The 9,195-nt window shown below is 46.5% G+C and overlaps 1 protein-coding gene across 1 annotated transcript in view; it reads right to left on the bottom strand.

Annotated features, from left to right (window-relative positions):
* Positions 1 to 8,831, bottom strand: part of zgc:171482 (zinc finger protein) — a 323,915-nt gene extending 315,084 nt beyond the window's left edge. Inside the window, exon 1 of the mRNA XM_061910222.1 lies at positions 8,663 to 8,831. The gene's annotated coding sequence lies outside the window, so the exon portion shown is untranslated. The remainder of the gene's footprint in view (positions 1 to 8,662) is intronic.
* Positions 8,832 to 9,195: the final 364 nt, after the last annotated feature.

The raw sequence follows: 9,195 nt of genomic DNA, 5'->3' as shown, positions 1-9,195 counted from the left end.
GATGTTTTCTGTAGTCTTTCCTCGACGGTCAGGTAATACAAAGCAAAGGCTAACTTTTTTTAATCACATCCACGGGAGCCCGCATTCTCGTTGTTTCTCCTTTGACAAATGGACACAGTTTTTTGGTAAGTAGAATCACAACTGACCTGGACATTCGAAAATTCTCTTATCGTCTGAGATGTGTAGTATCCAAAATAGCTGCAATCACATCCCCGGGAGCCTGCATTCTCGTTGTTTCTCCTTTGACAAATGGACAGTTTTTTGGTAAGTAGAATCCCAGCTGACCTGGATATTCGAAAATTCTCTTGACGTCTGAGATGTGTAGTATCCAAAATAGCTGCAAGCGCACGTTTCCTTCATTTAAGGCATGGGTGTCAAACTCTGGCCCGCGGGCCAAATTTGGCCCACCATGTCATTTCAATTGGCCCATGATGCAATATGAAATTAACATTAGAGCTGGCCCGCCGGTATTATACAGCGGCAGTGTCGCTGTAACACCGCAATTCCTCACACTTGCCAACCCTCCCGATTTTCCAGGGAGACTCCCGAAGTTCAATGCCCCTCCCGAAAATCTCCCGGGGCAACCATTCTTCCGAATTTCTCCAGATTTCCACCCGGACAACAATATTGGGGGCCTGCCTTAAAGGCAATGCCTTTAGTGTCCTCAACAACCTCTCGTCACGTCCGCTTTTCCGCCATACAAACAGCGTGCCGGCCCCGTCGCATAATATATGTGGCTTTTATACAAACATAAATGAATGCAAGGCATACTTGATCAACAGCCATACAGGTCACACTGAGGGTGGCCACATAAACAACTTTAACACTGTTACAAATATGCGCCACACTGTGAACCCAGACCAAAAAAGAATGACAAACACAATTCGGGAGAACATCTGCACCGTAACACAGCATAAACACAACAGAACAAATACCCAGAACACTTGCAGAACTAACCTCAAAAGGCTGCAAATAGAAAAAAGGCATTCAATTTTTATTAAAATTTTATTTGATATGCCATTGATTTTTCTTAATTATTTTTATTTGAAACTCGATTTTGCATGTCACTTTACATTTATATAAGCATTGCTTGTTCAATATTCACTGCAAAACTTGTTTGGGTCCTTATTAAAAGGTTACGTTTTTAAAACTTTGGCCCGCGGCTTTGTTCATTTTAAATTTTGGCCCACTCTGTATTTGAGTTTGACACCCCTGATTTAAGGTATTCGTGTGTGATTTCCACAAGCATCTGTACATGTAGAACAGTGGTTCTTAACTAGGGTTCGATATATATTAAGTCGGCTCTTACCGGAGACTTTTGCGGAGTTAGCGTCCTCCTGCAGCAGCTGTCATCTTGGCTCCTCCATTGGCTTCTCTCAGAGACACTGGCGGTCACCGCAGCCCTCCGACTTTCAGGTGTGACTTTATAACACTATTAACACAATAAGCAGATAAGGGATTTTCCATAATTATCCTAGTAAATGTGTCTAATAACATCTGAATCGCTCCCACTGCACTCGCCTTTTTTTTTTTTCCCTAGTGCTTCACTCTAACTTTCCTCATCCACGAATCTTTCATCCTCGCTCAAATTAATGGGAAAATCGGCGCTTTTTCGGTCCAAATCGCTCTTGCTGCTGGTGGCTCTGATTATTAACAATGTGAGGATGTGAGGAGCCCTACAACCCGTGACGTCACGCGCACATCGTCTGCTACTTCTGGTACAGGCAAGGCTTTTTTATTAGCGACCAAAAGTTGCGAACTTTATCGTTGATGTTCTCTACTAAATTATTTCAGCAAAAATATGGCAATATCGCGAAATAATCAAGTATGACACATAGAATGGACCTGCTATCCCCGTTTAAATAAGAAAATCTCATTTCAGTAGGCCTTTAAACGATGGTTTAGTGTGGCTGACATGATTTTTAGGCTTAGTGTGGACGTAGCCTTGGGCCGTCCTTCATCACAAACAAATGTCCAAAGAGAACACTGTCTATTCCTCCTGTGAGAGATGGAAGTGGCCATCAAAGCCAATTACCGCTGAGTCGTGCACCAGCCTCCATGTTGTATGCGTGCTTTGTGCGACTGTGGCTGAAGACTGTTATTCCACTAATTCAATATCCATAATTTCCTACACCGCGTCTGCTCACGTTTGCCAAGAAATGATTGACAGCTGTGCCAAGTTGGCTTCTCCAAAATGTGTGTTTGTGCGTTCGGGTCTGGCTCAATTAGGTCCGCTCTGTCCATGATTCATGTCTCTTAGCTGGACACACAGTGAGGAAAATCTGAGATATTAAAGATCAGTCTGTCATTTGTGTCTCTTATGGTCTGCTACTCAGTGGCCTAATGGTTAGAGTGTCCGCCCTGAGATCGGTAGGTTGTGAGTTCGAATCCCGGCCGAGTCATACCAAAGACTATAAAAAAGGGACCCATTTCCTCCCTTCATTTGGCACTCAGCATCAAGGGTTGGAATTGGGGGTTAAATCACCAATAATGATTCCCGGGCGTGGCACCGCTGCTGCCCACTGCTCCCCTTACTTCCCAGGGGGTGATCAAGGTGATGGGTCGAATACAGAGGACACATTTCACCACACCTACTGTGTGTACTTTAACTTTAACTTCAATGCGGTGTCAGAGGGGGAACTGCCTTCTGCATCTTTGAGAATATTTAGAAGATTGTTGACCATTTTATCACACAACTTGCCCAGCGTTTTTGTACAGTACTGCACTGTACAACTTTGTTATTGTATGTTCTTGCTGACTTTTGATCTGACTTTGGGTGTGGGTGGAGGTAATACGCCAGTTTGCCTAATTGTCAATAAATGGCTGCAGCTGGCTGACGCTGCTGTGTGCCGTTTGTAGAATGCCCGCGCCAACATGCACTGTAAAAACAACAACCAGTGCAACCATTTTTACATTTACAGGAATACACGGTTGAAATGACAGTACATTATAAGCTAATAAACAAACTGGCAGCAGCTCAGTCACCAGAATTTTACTGTAAAAATATAAGGTACAATTGTTCTATTTATCCATCCATCCATCCATCATCTTCCGCTTATCCGAGGTCGGGTCGCGGGGGCAGCAGCCTAAGCAGGGAAGCACAGACTTCCCTCTCTCCAGCCACTTCGTCTAGCTCTTCCCGGGGGATCCCGAGGCGTTCCCAGGCCAGCCGGGAGACATAGTCTTCCCAACGTGTCCTGGGTCTTCCCCGTGGAGACATAGTCTTCCCAACATGTCCTGGGTCTTCCCCGTGGCCTCCTACCAGCTGGACGTGCCCTAAACACCTCCCTAGGGAGGCGTTCGGGTGGCATCCTGACCAGATGCCCGAACCACCTCATCTGGCTCCTCTCGATGTGGAGGAGCAGCGGCTTTACGTTGAGCTCCTCCCGGATGGCAGAGCTTCTCACCCTATCTCTAAGGGAGAGCCCCAAACTCATTTCGGCCGCTTGTACCCGTGATCTTATCCTTTCGGTCATGACCCAAAGCTCATGACCATAGGTGAGGATGGGAACGTAGATCGACCGGTAAATTGAGAGCTTTGCCTTCCGGCTCAGCTCCTTCTTCACCACAACGGATCGATACAACGTCCGCATTACTGAAGACGCCACACAGATCCGCCTGTCGATCTCACGATCCACTCTTCCCCCACTCGTGAACAAGACTCCTAGGTACTTGAACTCCTCCACTTGGGGCAGGGTCTCCTCCCCAACCCGGAGATGGCACTCCACCCTTTTCCGGGCGAGAACTATGGACTCGGACTTGGAGGTGCTGATTCTCATTTAGGTCGCTTCACACTCGGCTGCGAACCGATCCAGTGAGAGCTGAAGATCCCGGCCAGATGAAGCCATCAGGACTACATCATCTGCAAAAAGCAGAGACCTAATCCCGTGGCCACCAAACCGGATCCCCTCAACGCCTTGACTGCGCCTAGCAATTCTGTCCATAAAAGTTATGAACAGAATCGGAGACAAAGGATAGCCTTGGGGGAGTCCAACCCTCACTGGAAACGTGTCCGACTTACTGCCAGCAATGCGGACCAAGCTCTGACACTGATCATACAGGGAGCGGACTGCCTCTATTTAATGCAGTGTAAAAAACAAAAAAACAAAACAATAAAAAAAAAAACAGTGGTAGGCAATCAGGGCCAGCATGGCCTTCTCTACTGGCCTAACATAAATCATGATCATAAAATAATAAAACCTAATTTTATTTTTTAGATACTTTCCATAAATATATACAAGTATTCAGGCGGTCCGCTCCATGTATGATCAGTGTCAGAGCTTGGTCCGTATTGCCGGCAGTAAGTCAGACACGTTTCTAGTGAGGGTTGGACTCCGCCAAGGCGCAGTCAGAGCGTTGAGGAGATCCGGTTTGGTGGCTGCAGGATTAGGTCTCTGCTTTTTGCAGATGATGTGGTCCTGATGGCTTCATCTGGCCAGGATCTTCAGCTCTCACTGGATCGGTTCGCAGCCGAGTGTGAAGCGACCGGAAAGAGAATCAGCACCTCCAAGTCCGAGTCCATGGTTCTCGCCCGGAAAAGGGTGGAGTGCCATCTCCGGGTTGGGGAGGAGACCCTGCCCCAAGTGGAGGAGTTCAAGTACCTAGGAGTCTTGTTCACGAGTGGGGGAAGAGTGGATCGTGAGATCGACAGGCGGATCGGTGCGGCGTCTTCAGTAATGCTGACGCTGTATCGATCCGTTGTGATGAAGGAGCTGAGCCGGAAGGCAAATCTCTCAAATTACCGGTCGATCTACGTTCCCATCCTCACCTATGGTCATGAGCTTTGGATTATGATTGAAAGGACAAGATCACAAGTACAAGCGGCCGAAATGAGTTTCCTCCGCCCGGTGGAGATAGGGTGAGAAGCTCTGTCATCCGGGAGGAGCTCAAAGTAAAGCCGCTGCTCCTCCACATCGAGAAGAGCCAGATGAGGTGGATCGAGCATCTGGTCAGGATACCACCCGAACGAACGCCTTTCTAGGGAGGTGTTTCACGCACGTCCGACCGGTAGGAGGACATGGGGAAGACCCAGGAAACGTTGGGAAGACTATGTCTCCTGGCTGGCCTGGGAATGACTCGGGATCACCCGGGAGGAGTTGGACGAAGTCGCTGCCCTGTTTAGGCTGCCGCACCCGCGACCCGACCTCGGATAAGCGGAAGAAGATGGATGGATATACAAGTATTCCTATTCTCTTCACATCATATTAAGCTCCATTGTTGCTGGTTTGACGTTATAGCTTTTATCCAATCAGAATTCAGCTAGCTACTTGCCAGCGTTGGATCAATTCTGCCGGAGGCCTTCCCAACCAACATTAGTGTGCAGTGTAAACCAACGAATACATTGTTATTGGACAGTTACGATAGCCAACCAGATCAACGAGTTGTTGACATTAATCCTGTGATTGGATACTCACTTGTCACTCCCGACTGAGTATCCAATCACAGGTTGTGGTTTGCGGAAGCAGGAAGTGGCACTGTAGCTAGCAAACAAATCTCCTGTACTCACTTTTTTAACCCACAAGGAAGGAGAGCAAAACGTTGATACATGGAAGATATATATTTGCAATATCATTTTCCAGAATAAGGAGTGCCATCTCCAGGTTGGGGCGGAGATCTTGTCCCAAGTGAAGGAGTTTAAGTACCTCGGAGTCTTGTTAACGAGTGAGGGAAGAGTGGATCGCGAGGTCGACAGACGGATCGGTGCGGCGTCTTCAGTAATGCGGACGTTGTATCGATCTGTTGTGATGAAGGAGCTTAGCCGGAAGGCAAAGCTCTCAAATTACCGGTCGATCTACGTTCCCATCCTCACCTATGGTCATGAGCTTTGGGTCTTGACCGAAAGGACAAGATCACGAGTACAAGCGACCGAAATGAGTTTCCTCCGCCCGGTGGAGATAGGGTGAGAAGCTCTGCCATCCGGGAGGAGCTCAAACTAAAGCCACTGCTCCTCCACATCAAGAGGAGCCAGGTGAGGTGGTTCGGGCATCTGGTCAGGATGCCACCCGAACGTCTCCCTAGGGAGGAGTTTTGGGCACGTCCGACCGGTAGGAGGCCACAGGGAAGACCCAGGATACGTTGGAAACACTATGTCTCCCGGCTGGCCAGGAACGCCTCGGGATCCCCCGGGAGTAGCTGGAAGAAATGGCTGGGGAGAAGGAAGTCTGGGCTTCCCTGCTTAGGCTGCTGCCCCCGCAACCTGATCTCGGATAAGCCGATAGTTCGGTTGGTAGAGTGGCCGTGCCAGCAACTTGAGGGTTGCAGGTTCGATTCCCGCTTGTGCCATCCTAGTTACTGCCGGTGTGTCCTTGGGCAAGACACTTTACCCACCTGCTCCCAGTGCCACCCACACTGGTTTAAATGTAACTTAGATATTGGGTGTCACTATGTAAAGCGCTTTGAGTCACTTGAGAAAAGCGCTATATAAATATAATTCACAATTCACATATTTAAAGAGAAACTACATCTTGTGAGACGAGGTGGGCCGACCCCGGAAACTGGCTAAGCTGTCTTGGCGATGAAATGGTTTGCCCGCCATTTTCACTCACATCAACAAACTACAATGGGTTATACTCGTATAGCACTTTTCTACCTTAAAGGTACTCAAACCGCCTTGACACTATTTCCACATTCACCCATTCACACACAGATGAAGGGAGCTGGCATGCAAGGCGCTAACCACGACCCATCAGGAGTAAGAGTGAAGTGTCTTGCTCAAGGACACAACGGACGTGACGAAGTTGGTAGAAGGTGGGGATTGAACCAGGAACCCTCAGGTTGCCGGCACGGCCACTCTCCCAACTGTGCCACGCCGTCCCGTACAAGCGGTACCCCTGACTTATACGGTGTCAAATGTGTGCACCAAATTGTGAGTTAAAAAATTGGATTTCTTAATTTTTTTGACGTTTAATATGTTTTTACAATTATTCAAATGTTGACAATAGATTATAAGATATGTTTTAATTGTTGATACGGCTGTATTGTTTTTTTTAAAAGCACCAAAAAATAGCCTGTTTTGTACACTGTTCAATCAATCAATCAATCAATCAATGTTTACTTATATAGCCCTAAATCACTAGTGTCTCAAAGGGCTGCACAAACCACCACGACATCCTCGGTAGGCCCACATAAGGGCAAGGAAAACTCACACCCAGTGGGACGTCGGTGACAATAATGACTATGAGAACCTTAGAGAGGAGGAAAGCAATGGATGTCGAGCGGGTCTAACATGATACTGTGAAAGTTCAATCCACAATGGATCCAACACAGTAGCAAGAGTCCAGTCCAAAGCGGATCCAACACAGCAGCGAGAGTCCCGTTCACAGCGGAGCCAGCAGGAAACCATCCCAAGCGGAGGCGGATCAGCAGCGCAGAGATGTCCCCAGCCGATACACAGGCAAGCAGTACATGGCCACCGGATCGGACCGGCCCCCCTCCACAAGGGAGAGTGGGACATAGAAGAAAAAGAAAACAAACGGCAGATCAACTGGTCTAAAAAGGGAGTCTATTTAAAGGCTAGAGTATACAGATGAGTTTTAAGGTGAGACTTAAATGCTTCTACTGAGGTGGCATCTCGAACTGTTACCGGGAGGGCATTCCAGAGTACTGGAGCCCGAACGGAAAACGCTCTATAGCCCGCAGACTTTTTTTGGGCTTTGGGAATCACTAACAAGCCGGAGTCCTTTGAACGCAGATTTCTTGCCGGGACATATGGTACAATACAATCGGCAAGATAGGATGGAGCTAGACCGTGTAGTATTTTATACGTAAGTAGTAAAACCTTAAAGTCACATCTTAAGTGCACAGGAAGCCAGTGCAGGTGAGCCAGTACAGGCGTAATGTGATCAAACTTTCTTGTTCTTGTCAAAAGTCTAGCAGCCGCATTTTGTACCAACTGTAATCTTTTAATGCTAGACATGGGAAGACCCGAAAATAATACGTTACAGTAGTCGAGACGAGACGTAACAAACGCATGGATAATGATCTCAGCGTCTTTAGTGGACAGAATGGAGCGAATTTTAGCGATATTACGGAGATGAAAGAAGGCCGTTTTAGTAACGCTTTTAATGTGTGCCTCAAAGGAGAGAGTTGGGTCGAAGATAATACCCAGATTCTTTACCGTGTCGCCTTGTTTAATTGTTTGGTTGTCAAATGTTAGAGTTCTATTATTAAATAGAGTTTGGTGTCTAGCAGGACCGATAATCAGCATTTCCGTTTTTTTGGCGTTGAGTTGCAAAAAGTTAGCGGACATCCATTGTTTAATTTTATTAAGACACGTCTCCAGCTGACTACAATCCGGCGTGTTGGTCAGCTTTAGGGGCATGTAGAGTTGGGTGTTGAGGTGGTTCAATACGAAGTAGTGCACAAATGTGTTTCTGTATTGTATTACTCCAGCCGTGGTCATGTGGGGACATAAATTATGGTATTTTGAGATGTAACCATTGGACTAAGTAACAGTAGCACTGAAGGCCTAGGTAGCACAGCCCGCCACTGGTAAAAATGAGCTTAGAGTTTACGGACAAATAAATGGCTGCTCAGTTGCCAGAATTTTACATTAAAAATGTACCTTAATACACTGTAAAAATGACTATATTTTACGGTAAAACAAAGAAAAAATTGGCAGCTCAGTCAACAGCCTTACCTACCTTACCTATGCTCTTCTTACCTTGTGGCATTCAGTTCCTCCAAGCTCATCTACCCTTGTGTCCTGTTGGTAGCATGCCTTCTGATGTCATTACAGTTCTTCCACCTTCCTTCCTTCCTTTCTTTCTTTTTTTCTCGATTAGTCCTTCTCCATGTTGTTTTCCGTCGGCCCACTCTTCTTTTGCCATCTGGATGCCAAGTCAAGCCTATGATCACACAATGGTGATTATTTGGCTTTCTCAATACGTGACCAGTACATTTCCAGCTCCTCATTTTGATTTCTTGGCTTATTCTGTTAATTTGGGTCAATTCATTGAGTTCATCAAATGAAATTATATTTGCCCATAATATCTTCATTATTGTTTTAAGACATTTTGAATTGAAAGGGTCCAAATTTCTTCCATCACTTTTAATCGTATTCCGCATCTCACATCCAGACAGTTATACGGTTTGATTTTAGTTTTCCTACTAATCTTATTTGAGTTCCAAATTGTATTTAGTTTTGTGAATGCTGTCTTTACTTTGTTCAATCTGCTATTCATACATTTGCCACTT

This window comes from Nerophis ophidion, linkage group LG09, assembly GCF_033978795.1.
Source record: "Nerophis ophidion isolate RoL-2023_Sa linkage group LG09, RoL_Noph_v1.0, whole genome shotgun sequence".
Classification (NCBI taxonomy): domain Eukaryota; kingdom Metazoa; phylum Chordata; class Actinopteri; order Syngnathiformes; family Syngnathidae; genus Nerophis; species Nerophis ophidion.
The sequence above is the reverse complement of the archived record's forward strand: the minus strand, read 5'-3'. Positions and strand labels throughout refer to the sequence as shown.